This window comes from Ailuropoda melanoleuca, chromosome 6 (assembly GCF_002007445.2).
Source record: "Ailuropoda melanoleuca isolate Jingjing chromosome 6, ASM200744v2, whole genome shotgun sequence".
In the NCBI taxonomy this organism is placed as follows: Eukaryota; Metazoa; Chordata; class Mammalia; order Carnivora; family Ursidae; genus Ailuropoda; species Ailuropoda melanoleuca.
Genome location: NC_048223.1, coordinates 33,536,353 through 33,550,427, shown reverse-complemented (window position 1 = coordinate 33,550,427; position 14,075 = coordinate 33,536,353).

Here is a 14,075-nt window from a genome sequence, read left to right as displayed (position 1 = left end):
GCAGAGATGTTTTATTGGAACACAGTCACCCCCATTCATTCATGTGTTAGTTTAAAATAGGAAACTATTAGAAACAACTTATATTTCTATCAATAGAGGCTGATTACATAAGTTATGAAGTGATCTCATTCAATGGAAATTCTTTGCAGCCTGAGAATCAAGGAGGCAGCTCTCCACATACTAATATGGAAAGATATTTATGAAATATTGTTAAATGAGAAGAAACCTCAAATCAAGATCTCAGTATGCTATCATTTTGCAAAACAGAGTAATATACATGCATTTTTGCTTGTTATGTATATGGAAAGATAGGCAAGAAATTTATTTGACCATGATTTCAAGACAAGTAAATAAATTGCTTATTAAAAAAATTAAACAAAATATTTTAAAAGGTTTTAATGACAGAGCAGAAAGTAGACTTTGAATAATTGCTCTCACAGTGGGAGTTTTACACACACACAAAATATGCTCTACCAAACAAGTTTTGAGCAACGTGGCTACATGAATGGAATTAGAACTTTCTAGAACGAATTTGTTTTAAAAATTAGGAAAAACTGCTTAGACCTGCACAACTAACTAGTTGACCCGCCAAGTTAGACAATGATTATAACTAGATATTTCCTTATTCATTAAAAGAGCAGTTATTAAGCACGGACTATGTACTGGGTCTAGGGTGGGCTCAAGGAGGAATTGGACACATTCTCTGTCCTTAAACTTAAAGAAACTGCCAGGCTAATGGGAGGACATACCTGAAAAAATAAAATGTTAGTAAGCCTAGCAAAGAGGAAGTGAAAGCTTAGTATGCACAGAAGAAAACAGCCTCAAGGCGCCAAGCCCAGACTGTAATGTTAAGAGATAAGATTCTGCCACTTGTTTTGTGCTAAACTTACATCTCTTGGGGACAAGTCTGCATCCGTCATTACTTAGAGTGCTCACAACCTCTGTAAGGTGGATTCATACTTTGCCTCCATAGTGTGAACACCCTAAATTTTCTACCTGGACATGCCCATCCCTCATTCGCCCACCATCTGCAGAGGGCTCCATGCGTGACTCTAGGGATGAGCACATGATCAGGCCTAAGCCAATCAGCACATCACATTCTTCTGGGCACAGTGATTGGTTCAGGAACGATCAAGTAACCTAAGCTGCATTAATCAGAGAGAGGATTAAGATTTTGATAAAAACTTCTGGAAAAGAGATATACCCCAGTGTGCACAAATCTTCCAGGAGAAGAGGTGAGCTTCTGAAAGGGTTGTGTAAATGTGAGGGTTGATCTTGCAGCTGCCAAAGGCCTCTGTGAGAAGCCAGAGAATGAAGCCAACTCCACAGCTGGCAGAGTGAAGAAACAAAGATAAACTAAGTCCTGGTGACATGGTTTTGATTTCTGGATGTGCCTGTACCTGAAGCAAGCCCAGCTCAGGGCTTTCCCATTCCTCTTGGCTTCATGCAGTTACAGTTGTGCCTTGAGTAGCTCTGACCCGCTCAACTTATGAGAAAAGCTCAGGGCTCTCCAGCTTGGCCAAGAGCAGGACTATCCCTTCCATCCTGAATTCTCTCATGGGTGACAAGGCCCTTCTCTGTGTTTATGTATATTTAAAGTTCGTTGCTCTGTGTGTCAGTAATTGGATTTCATTTCTCTTTCAGCTGACCTTTAGGGAACCCACAATACTCTTGGTTGCCTTTTTTTAAATAATAAGTTTAAGAAAGTATGCGGTATTTTGTGAAATGCTTTTTCTGCATCTATTGAGAGGATCATATGGTTCTTGTCCTTTCTCTTATTAATGTGGTGTAGCACATTGATTGATTTGTGGGTGTAGAACCACCCCTGCAGCCCAGGAATAAATCCCACTTGGTCATGGTGAATAATCCTTTTAATGTACTGTTGGATTTTGCAAAGCATTTGACAAAATACAGCACCCTTTCTTGATAACAACCCCTTGCCATGTAGGGATAGAGGGAACATACCTCAACATCATAAAAGCCATATACAAAATAGCCACAGTGAATATCATCTTCAATAGGGAAAAACTGAGAGTTTTCTCCCTAAGGTCAGGAGCACAGCAGAGATGCCCACTCTCACCACTGTTGTTCAACATAGTACTAGAAGTCCTAGCCTCAGCAATCAGACAACAAAAAGAAATAAAAGGCATCCAAAGCGACAAAGAAGTGAAACTTTTGCTCTTCACAGGTAACATGATAGTCTATGTAAAAAACCCAAAGACTCCATCAAAAAATTGCAAGGACTGATACAGGAATTCACCAAAGTTCCAGGATATAAAATCAATGCACAGAAGTCAGTTGCACTTCTATACATTAACAACAAAGCAAGAGAAAGAGATATCAAGGAATTGATCTCATTTACAATTGCACCAAAAACCATAAGACATGTAGGAATAAACCTAACCAAAGCAGTTACGGATCTTGTACTCTGAAAACTATAGGACGCTCATGAAAGAAATTGAGGAAGACACAAAGAAATGAAAAACATTCCATACTCATGGGTTGGAAGAACAAATATTGTTAAAAATGTCTATGCTACCCAAAGCAATCTACACATTCAATGCAATCCCTATGAAAATGTCATCAGCATTTTTCAAAGAGCTGGAACAAACCATCCTAAAATTTGTGTGGAACCACAAAAGACTCTAAATAGCCAAAGGAAAGTTAAAAAGAAAACCAAAACTGGAGGCATCACAATTCCGAACTTCAAGCTGTATTACAAAGCTGCAATCATCAAGACAGTATGATAATGGCACAAAAACAGACACATTGCATCAATGGAACAGAATAGAGAACCCAGAAATGGACCCACAACTGTATGGTCAACTAATCTTTGACAAAGCAGGAAAAAATATCCAATGGAAAAAAGACAGTCTCTTCAACAAATGGTGTCAGGAAAACTGGGCAGCCACATGCAGAATAATGAAACTGGACCACTTTCTTACATCATACACAAAAATAAACTCAAAATGGATGAAAGACTTAAATGTGAGACAGGAATCCATCAAAATCCTAGAGGAGAACACAGGCAGCAACCTCTTTGACCTTGGCCACAGCAAGTTCTTGCTAGACACACCCCTAAAGGCAAGGAAAACAAAAGCAAACTGAACTATTGGGACTTCATCAGGATAAAAAGCTTTTGCACAGCAAAAGAAAGAGTCAACAGAACCAAAAGACAACCTACAGAACGGGAGAAGGTATTTGCAAATGTCTTATCAGATAAAGGACTAGCATCCAAAATTTATAAAGAACTTATCAAACTCAGCACCCAAAAAACAAATAATCAAGTCAAAAAATGGGCAGAAGATATAAACAGACACTTCTCCAAAGAAGCATATGAATGCCTATCTGGCTTCTCTCATCTATGGAACATAAGAACTAGGAAGATCGGTAGGAGAAGAAAAAGATAAAGAAAGGGGGGTAATCAAAAGGGGAAATGAAGCATGAGAGACTATAGACTCTGAGAAACAAACTGAGGGCTTCAGAGGGGTGGGGGAATGGGATAGGCTGGTGATGGGTAGTAAGGAGGGCACATATTGCATGGTGCACTGGGTGTTATACGCAACTAATGAATCATCGAACTTTACATCAAAAACCAGGGATGTACTGTATGGTGACTAACATAATATAATAAAAAATATTATTAAAAAAAGAAGAAGCATATGAATGGCTAACAGAGGCATGAAAAAATGTTCAACATCACGAGCCATCAGGGAAATTCAAATCAAAACCACATTGAGATATCACCTTACACCAGTTAGAACGGCAAAAATTAACAAGGGAGGAAACAACAAACGTTGGAGAGGATGTGGAGAAAGGGGAACCCTCTCACACTGTTGGTGGGAATGCAAGTTGGTACAGCCACTTTGGAAAAGTGTGGAGGTCCCTTAAAAAGTTAAGAATTGAGCTACCCTATGATCCAGCAATTGCACTACTGGGTATTTACCCCAAAGATACAGATGTAGTGAAGAGAAGAGCCATATGCACCCCAATGTTCATAGCAGCATTGTCCACAATAGCTAAATTGTGGAAGGAGCTGAGATGTCCAACAGATGACTGGATTAAGAAGATGTGGTCCATATATACAATGGAATATTAGCCATCAGAAAGAATGATTACACAACATTTGCAGCAACATGGACAGGACTGGAGGAGATTATGCTAAGAGAAGTAAGTCAAGCAGAGAAAGACAATTATCATATGGTTTCACTCATTTATGGAACATAAGAAATTGTAGGGAGATCGGTAGGAGAAGGAAGGGAAGAATGAAGGGGGGGTAAAGAGAAGGGGGAATGAACCATGAGAGACTGTGGACTCTGGGAAACAAACTGAGGGCTTCAGAGGGGAGTGGGGTGGGAGATTGGGATAGGCCGGTGATGAGTATTTAAGGAGGGCACATATTGCATGGTGCACTGGGTGTTATATGCAAATAATGAATCATGGAACATTACATCAAAAACTAAGAATATACTGCATGGTGACTAACATAACATAATAAAAAATTATTATAAAAAAATAAAAATAATATAAATAAATGACGGGGATAGAATGAATAATTTTAAAAAATAAATAAATAAAAATAAATAAAATAAAAAGAAGAAAACAAAAAATAAAGCAACTTCATTGAAATATAATTCATTCTATATCATCAACCCATTTAGAATATACAATTGGATGGCTTGGGAATATTACATTATTTTAAGTTGTGGTAAAATACATGTAACATAACTTTTGTGATTTTAACCATTTTTCAGTGTACAATTCAGTAGCATTAATTACATCCACAATGTTGTACAACCATCACCACTATTTCCAAAACTTTTTCATCACTGAAACGGAAACTCTGTACCCATTGAACAATAACTCTCTATTCCTGCCTCCCTTCTGCCCCTGGTAACCTTTCATCTTCCTGTCTCTGAGAATTTGCTTATTGTAGGTATTTCATGTAAGAGGAAGCATACAATATTTAGCCTTTGTGTTTGGCTTATTTCACCTTGTTTGGCTTTTTAACTTACTCTAAAAATAGAAAGTAATTGGATCATTATTGATTTACCTGATGCTCTTCACACACAGAATTCATCCCAAAGCCAGATTGACGTTTATGTCCTTCAGAGTTACCCCCAAACAAGCTTCTGCCTGTGCACCTGGATTGGTGAAGTAAGGACATATTCATTTTTCTTATGAGACACCCACATTCCTACTGCTGGGAAGCCTCTGGTTTTCCAGGGGGTGGGGGAGGGGGGTCTGGTAGGTTCCTGTGATCCCCAGAAGCTCTGATGTCATATGCCCCTCCCGGGAATGATTCATTAGCATGCCTTCCTCATTGGCCATGACCCAAACCAAATTTTCATGGAGAGAAAGTGGTGGCCTTGGGAATTAGCATTATATGTACTTTTTGTTATCTGGACCTTCTATGTGCTCTGGGGTTAAGAGGGAATGTGCTGGTTCTGAAGAATGTGCACTGCTGAGAGACATTCTCTCCTGCAGTCCTAGAATCTCTGCCATGTCCCATTCCCAGGCTCTCCAGTCTCACAGTCTCCTCCCCATCATGGTGGTCCTTGAGAGACCATACTAGACACCATTTTTTGTCTTTTCAGCTTTCTGGGCAGCCAGAGGTACTATTGTGGCTCCAGCCTACCCCTCACACCTACGCAACCGTCAGTCAATGCTGACATGGTGAGGGGTATCTCCTTGGCTTATTGTAAAAGAGTCCTTTTTTTTCTTATTTTCCCCTTTTTTCATGAGCCAGTGAGAGCCTGAGCTGGGGCTCACTTCTGACAAGACCCAGCACCCTTGGCCTTGGAGACCTTTCAGAGAACTCAGATGTAGGTAAAATACAATAGAAGGGGCAGCTCAAGAATGGCTCCAGAGCCTAGAGACTGGTTGACCAAGAAGCAAAGCGCTTTTCACAACTATAAGCTAATCAATAAATATCCCATCTGCAAAAATTACCATCTCTGAAAAGGTATATTATCAAAAAAGAAACTTTCCCCTCATCTACTGTGGTATATTATTTGCCAAAAGAAAAAGGTCATAATACTAGTCTTCTTTGTATCCATGCTTCTTTGTTGTGTGAGTTTTAGCTCCTCCTGATGGGAGAAGGGATCTCTTTCCCCACTCCTCCAATCTCAGGTGGCCTTGTCCCTTGCTTTGACCAACAGAAGTTAGTAGAAGTGATGCGGTGTCTGTGTTGATCCCAGGTCTGAAGAAGCTTTGCAGCTTCTGCTCACTCTGAACCCTACTCCCACCATGTAAACAAGCCTGGCCTCATCTTCTGACAGATGACTGGCACCCATTACCTCTGTAGCCCCAGTGTACAGCCAGTTAACTGCTAGGAACATGAATAAATTCAACTAGACTAGCCAGGCTCTAGCTGACCAAAGATGCTTGAACGAGGATGGCCAAAATCAACCAAGTCCTGTCAAGGTAGGCAGAACTGTCCAGTTGACCCATAGACTAGTGAGCAATAATGAATGACTCTTGTTTTAAGCCACTAAGTTGGGGGGGATTGTTACACAGCAATAGGTAACTGACACAACCTCTCCACTCTGTGCTCTTGCCCTGGCTCAAGTCACTAGGCAACCATTGGTCTGAGCCTTTAGCGCATTGGCCATCTGCTCCAGTTCTCTATTGACAAGCCACCCTATTGACTGTGCAGAACTGGCTGGTCAAGCTGATACTGCAATCACACAACCTCCAGCAAAGGTATAATTTCCACAGTGGAGAGGATTTCCTTTTTGTCCTTATATGACCACATTTACCTTTGCCAGAAAAATTGACCAAGAAGCCCTTTTGATGAGGGGCCACCTCAGGCAAAGACACCAGATTTTGCCGTCCCATCATTTGCCCTTATTAAATCATGGGCAAAACTGGATGGAATGGGTTTGGTGTTACCAATGGGATTTAATACACTGGGTAAATTGGGGAGAGTCTTCTCTTCCTTAGATCAACAGCTTACGGTTCTGTGTAACGTTTATTCACCTAAAATATTTAGTAGACACTAATAAGTGATAGAAACTGTGCCAAGTGCCGGGAACGCCAAGAAGAGTTCATAGTATAGTGGAGTACTTAAGCAGGTTAAAAAAAAATTACAGGAGCATTTTAACAAATGCCATAATAGAGATCCATTCATGGTTCTGTGGGGACAAAGAGAAGGAGCCCTAACCTGCTTGGAGTAGGGCAGGATGGGGGCAAGGAAGGCAGTACTGAGGAAGAGATGTGGAAACTGAGTCTCAGACAATGGGCAAGAAGGTCATCAGCAAGATGAAGAAGGTGGAGTGTGCATGAGCTCTGCCTCTGCTCCTTTTTTGTTGTCTCCATCCCCTACGTACCAGCACCATCATGCTCAAGTGCCTTTGGAAACACTGAAACCTCCACCACCCCTAAAACAGTAGCTGGCCCTTCTTGAGTCCTGGTAATATGTTGGGCAGTCAGCTAAGGTGATAATATGAATAAGGTCATTTAATCATTTCAACCTCCCCAACAGTTAAATATTATTGTGATTATTCTGCCCATATTATGCAAAAGCTTAGGTCAGAATGACTTGTTCAAAGTCACCAGCAGGTAAGTGACTGGGTAAGGGCTCCATTCTAGAGCCATGCCCTCAGCATGCTGCTGTCCTGCCACTCCAGGCAGTACTCTGAGCATGCTGCTTCTCTCTGTTTGTCCTTCAGGTTCTTCAGTTTCACTCCACTGTCTCCAAATATAGATTTCCTTAAACTTATTTATCCCACTTAAAATCTGTTGAGCTCCCTTAATCTGTTGATAATGAACAACTTTCATTATTTCCAAAAAGTTTTCAGGCACAATCACTTCATCCCACCCTTATGCTCCTTAATCTCTCCTTTTTTCCGTGTCTGTATCTCTGGGCTGCATTTTGGATAACTTCTTCAGGTCTATCTTCCAGCTCACTAATTCTCTCTTCAGGTATATTGAATCTACTGTTGAATCCAAGAACTTAGTTTTCCGATTCACTAATTCAATTTTCTGTGTTTAGAAGTTCTATTTGATATTTTTTTTCAAATCTGTTTTTTCTTTACTCATGTTTTTAACCTCACCTTTGTTTTCTTGAAACCATATTAAGCACGCCGATTTTACATCCTATGAAATCCTGGGACTTATTATTCCAAAGATATCTGAGCAGGTATGACCCTATTATCTTTGCTTTCCAGCTGGCTAGTGGTGAAGAGTTCTCAGAGAAAATAAAAGCTCTTTCTCCCCCACTTCACTCCATGTACAGCTTTAAGATAAACAATTTTCCTTACAGGACAGGATGATTAGTTCACTGCACTGGGTGCAGAGCTCTTTGGAGCCCCAGCCTTGTAGGGGCTCTTCTGTGAGACTTCACCCCTCCTCCCCACCAAAGCCCCCCAAGGCTATGCCCTCAGGGCAAAAGCTGTCTGTGTGAAATGAGGATCTCACAGACCTGAAATGCCTTTACATTTTTTATGTTTACCAAGTGTTACAGGCCCACAATCTCTTTGGGTGCTTACTAGAGAGGACCTGAAGGAAAGCACATCAGGTGCCTCATCCCTTTTACAGATAAGGAAACATGGCAAAAACAGAGGCCTCTGGTTTCAGGGCCAGGTAACTGGGGAGTCAGGCCTTGAACCTCCCAATCCCAAGCCTTGCCTTCCACAGTTGTGGGGTCCATCTCCTCTGTTGTAGAACCTACCACCTTTGCACTCCCCTTGCTGCCACTACATGCACAAACACCCCACAGGGCCTGGTGCCCTAAGCTCCAGGTCAGCAGGTGCCTGTGCCAGCACTACCCACGACAAGGATGACTCAAGGGCAGGGGCCCTCCTTGAGGCTTCTTATGTCAAGATGTTAAGCCACATAGGCAACTGTATTTATACTCCTATCTTCTTCAGGATGGGGCACAAAGAAGATAGAGGAACGAGGCTACAGATGCTAACTCTGGCTCCAAGGGTGGGAGAAGATGCAGGCTTAGCCAATCAACCACTGTGGTGGGATAGGACTCCAGCCAGGCTGGGGAGGGTCAGCTCAGGACCGTCAGCTGGAACCATTTGTGAAGGGGGCTCTCTCTTCCTGGCACAGCTAACAGTAAAGGTTTATGAGCCTGCAGCTGTGACCACTTTTCCCATCATGGAGGAAGGGCCTGCCTGTGGATGAAGCCAAACAAGGAAGAGTAACAGATGGAGGAAGGAGGTTGCCCCCTGACAACATGACCCCAGCAAACCTAAAGCAAGAAAACCCTTGGACTTTACTTACTGGAGACAATAAATTCCTGTTACATGTTTAAGCCAGTGTGAATTGCTTTTCTATGACTTACAACCAAAAATTCTTGTCTGACAGTTTCCTTCCTCCCTGGCGTGTATTAATTACAAAGGGGGAAATGTGCTTTATGTGGAAAAATCCAGAGGACACCACTCTCACCACGGTGTCAGGCTTGGCACTGACAGTAGTGAGATGGCCTGACATTATTGCCCCTGATACCTCACCTCACAGGAAGATACACAATGTCACTTCGGGGGATTCTTATCAGAAACAAGTTAACATGAAGGATCATGAAGAAATAAATTCCTGATCATGAATGTTCTAAAGACTAATGGTCTTAACCTCTCCAAAGGACCCAGGCTTATGAAGAACAGAAGGAAGCAGGCTATTGCATTTCATTGGGGGACACTAAAATTTCATTATCACCAAAGACAGTTTATAAACCTTGGTTGCATTCTGGATTGAAAAACAGTAACTACAGAGGTCGTGCATGGGACCACAGGGGCCATTAGAGCACGGACTGTGCGTTGGATGGTGTAATTGAAATAAAGTTGATTTCCTTAGAGGTGATAATGCTGTTGAGCTTAGGAAGGCAGCTGTCTTCGTTGCTGGGTGACTCAAACTGAAATATTTAGGGGTAACATGTTATTATGTCTTCAGTCAACTTCCAGATGATTTGGCACAAAAAGAGAGAGAGAGAGAGAGAGAGAGAGAGAGAGAGAGAGAGAGTGTGTGTGTGTGTGTGTGTGTGTGTGTGTGTTTTGAGAGAGACATCAAGTGGGAGTGGCAGGGCTCATAGCCAGAAAATCTGGCAAGGGACACACTGGTGTTCATTAATCCTCCCTTCTAACTAGAAAAATAAGCTAATATTTTAAAAGGCTAAAAAAAGAACCCGGCTTTAAAGTCAGACAGTCCTGGCTCTGTGGCTTCCTAGCTATGTGACCTTGAGTGTGTAATGCATTTTCTTTCATTTTGATTCTTCACCTGTAAAATGGCGATAATATAAAATCTACTTCATAGACTTGTTGGAGAATTAAATGAGATAAATTTATGTAAAATGCTTAACACAGCCCCTGGCACATAGTAGGTTACCAATAACTAGTCCTTTTAATATTAAAATGAGAAGAAGGAGGAGAAGGGGAAGATTAGAGGAGAAGGTAAAAAGAGAGAGAGGAGGAGGAGGAGGAGGAAATGAAGGGAGAGAAAGAGAAGGAGGAAAAGGGGAGGGGAACAAATTGCTTCCCTTTCCCTTCTCTGAGCAGAGGTATTCAAACACAGCAATACATGGGACACAATTTGACCAGGAAGGAACAAAAGGAGAGGAGCATGCTTACCACCCAGAGAGGTGGACTGAGTTTCTCTGAGGCAGGAAAATCTAGATTTGGGGAAGGGTTTTGCCTCAAAGCTCTCAGGGCAAGTTGGAGGATATCCTAATTCATAAAAGCAAAGCATATAAGAAAGCCACAAATGAATGCTGCTTAATTACCACCACACTAACTTCCCAACTCCAAGTTTTTCTTTCTTTTTTTTAAATTAATTTATTTTTTTGAGAGAGAGTGTGTGTGCCCGTGGGGTGGTAGGGAGAGGCAGAGGGAGAACAAGAATCTCAAGCAGTCTCCCCGCTGAGCATGGAGCCTGACACAGGGCTTGGTCCCATGACCCCGAGATCATGATCTGAGCTGAAATCAAGAGTTGGACACCCAACCAACTGAGCCACCCAGGCGCCCCCCAACTCTAAACTTTTCTGAAAAAAATCAGAGACAAGACTAGTGTCAGCTGTAGAACCACTGGCTGCTCATCTTCCCCCAGACCTGGTAACCCAGGGAAAGACATCAGTCATTAACCTCCATGTTCCTTGTTCTCAAGTCTTCCAGCAAAGCTGCTGAGACCCCTCCTTCCACAAGTGGGGAGCACCTGCACATACAGGCAGACTGCCTTTAGCTTCAAAATGCAGAGACATATGTGCATCGGGGTGGGGATGGGGGGCCCTGCCAGGTGTTCCACTACAGCTTTGGTTTTTAAAAGGATCATTGGTCAACAACAATCCAACAGTGAGATCAGTTTGCTTGGTTCAAGTCCCAAGTCTCTTTTAGGAGCCAGGAGCCCTGAACTGGGGCCTGCCTCAGCCACTTCTCACTGGGAGGTGGGGAACCAGCCCTGAATCTCTGAATCTCACTTACTCTCTTGGGGCTGAGGCCTCTCAGTCTGCCCCAACCCTTGGCCCTGGCTGGACTTCTGAGCCTTCCCCAACAGATGGGACTCCATCTGCTCTGCAGACACCACCAGATAACACAATCTATAATTGTATTTGTATCTGTCAATATCTGCATCTATATCTGTAGGGTCTGCAAAAAAAAAAAAAAATGCCCGGAGACAAGAAAACATGTTGGCCAGCCAATCCTGCAGATGCTCAGAAACGTCCGAGGAAGAAGTTCTGAAATGATCTAGTTTACCTGTTTTCAAGGTTGTTTCTTGCCATGGAGCCACTGGTGAAAAGCAATCTCATACAGAAACTCCCACGGTTAGCTTGCCTTCCCTGCTTGCTTTGCAAGCGGAGCCGAGGGGCCGTATTGAGGCTTGAAGAAGGTGTGTCCAAATCACCACGTTATTCACATCTGAGCAAGACAGAAACAGAACGAGCACCAGAGCCCAAGGCTTCAGAGTCCCCGAGAAAGAGGGCTAGGAATTCATGTTTGGTCATCCAGCCAAAGCCAACTCTCCCTAAAAGAACCACAATAGTGTTTCATGCATTGGGCAGAGACCCCTGAACAACAAAGAAGATGGGACCTGCCCCTGTGGACAGTCGGATGTGGAGGAAGTGTACAGGGGAGACAGGGTGGGAAGAAGGGTTTCTGGGAATGATTTCTCCCCAGAAGAGAGAGGCAAGAAAGGAGGGAGTCCCTGTTCTAGACCACCCCACTTCCTTTTTGAACTCAGCTGCCAAAGCATGATGTTTGGAGTTGTTGCTGCCATTTTTTGACATGAGGGGACCAAGACAAGGGCACTGGTACCAAATCAGAACCCAACATCACTGATCCCTAAAACCACATCATCATCTGCCTGCCTCCAGACTTCCTCTTCCACAGGAAAATAAACTCTGTTGCGTGAGCCCCCATTAATCACCTAGTGAGCTTGCTGCTGAAAGTGTCTCTGATTCAAGGGATTGGTGTAAATCTGCCACACATTTATTTTCAAATCCAAACATTTTTAGCTGTGGTGTTGCTTGCCTAGTTTAAAAATATTCCACTTCATCTGAAATGGCATCAGAAAGAAAACAGCCCCAATTTTGTGTACTCATTGAGTGCTTGTCTGAGCAAAGTGTGCTCTCAGCCTTGAGAAAGGGGGAGGGAAGTGGAGCTGTTTTCTTTTATAAACACTCTTCTTGTGACCGTGTCAGGACAAAGACTCCCTGGCTGCCCACAAAGCACTGAAATGGAAGGAGAAAGACGTCAGGCTGTGCAGACAGACATGCTGAGCAGGGAGCAGGCAGGGCAGCCACCACGACCACAAGTCCAGGCATGGTGGGAGGCAGCAACGCTGGTCCGGACTCCGGGGCTTGTGGACCCACATCGCAAAAGGGATAAGAAAAGCCAGCAGGAACCACCTGACACCAAAGAGCCCTCTCTGAAGAAGGAAGGCTGAAAGGCACAAGCTGTCAGGTTTGTGAAAGGCAAGGACATGGCCCCCGACCTGTGCAGTGGTGGTGGGGTGACGAGCCATGCCCGTTAGTCTGGCACTGTGGGGTTTCCAGGAATGGGGGACTTTCAGTATTAAAACTAGGAAAGTCCTAGGTGCGGATTCTCTAAAAAGTAGTTCCTTGAATGCAGGAGATACGCATGAGAAAGAGCCCCCACTCCCCAACCGTCCCACCTGCGCCATGGGGCACATAGCTGCAGAGCCAGCCCTGTTTGGGGCACTCAGGCTGAGCTGTCTTCAGTCACTCAATAGCATCTGAGTGAACTTAGAAGACAATGAATGAGTGGATGGTTGAATGAATGAATGAATGAATGACTGCAACAGAATATGATCATTTATATGTATATGCTGTCTCTGCTTCCAATATGATTATTTTCCATTGACTAACATATAAATTCCATCAACTGACAAACACTGGTTAATCCACTGTCTCCCACTGCTAGGACCCATGAGGTGAAGGAAACCCATTTGAGGTCATGAATCAAAAAAAATATATATCACATTCACACACATTTTATACTTGTACTTTTTCTGCCTTGAAGGAACTTGCTTTCTATTTGAAGAGTTGATGTGAACACAGAAGAGTTATAATCTGGAAGCCTGGGCCCCATGCCAAAGATGGGCTCATGGCAAGTGCTGTGGAAACAGCATGTGGCATTGAAATGGCGGTGACCTTTCCTGTGGCCCAGGCTCTAGCGCATGACTTACATGTTCCCCATAGCCCTGAGAAGTGGGTATTCTTATCACCCCCATTTTACAAAGGGGGGACCTAATGCCTGCAGGATCTGTGCAACCTGCCCAAGGTCACACCGACAGTAAGTGGTGGGTCCCACATCTGTCTGGCTCCAGAGGCCAGCCTCTTAACCCACAGTCTGCTACTTTTGTGCTCTAGAGACAGAAGACCTCGGCGGGTCCTGACATTGTTCCTTAATAACTGTGTGACCTGGGGCAAGATACTCTCTAAACCTCAGTTTCTCTGCCTGCAAAATGGGGAGAGAAGCAATGCTGACCTCATTGGGTTGTGTGGGAAAGTTCCAGTCCACAATAGGCTCTTCGTGAATGTCAAGGACAAGGGAGAGGGGTATCCAGGAGCACAGTGCAGAGGTGGAGTGAGCAGGCCAGACCGGTGGTGAGGAGGA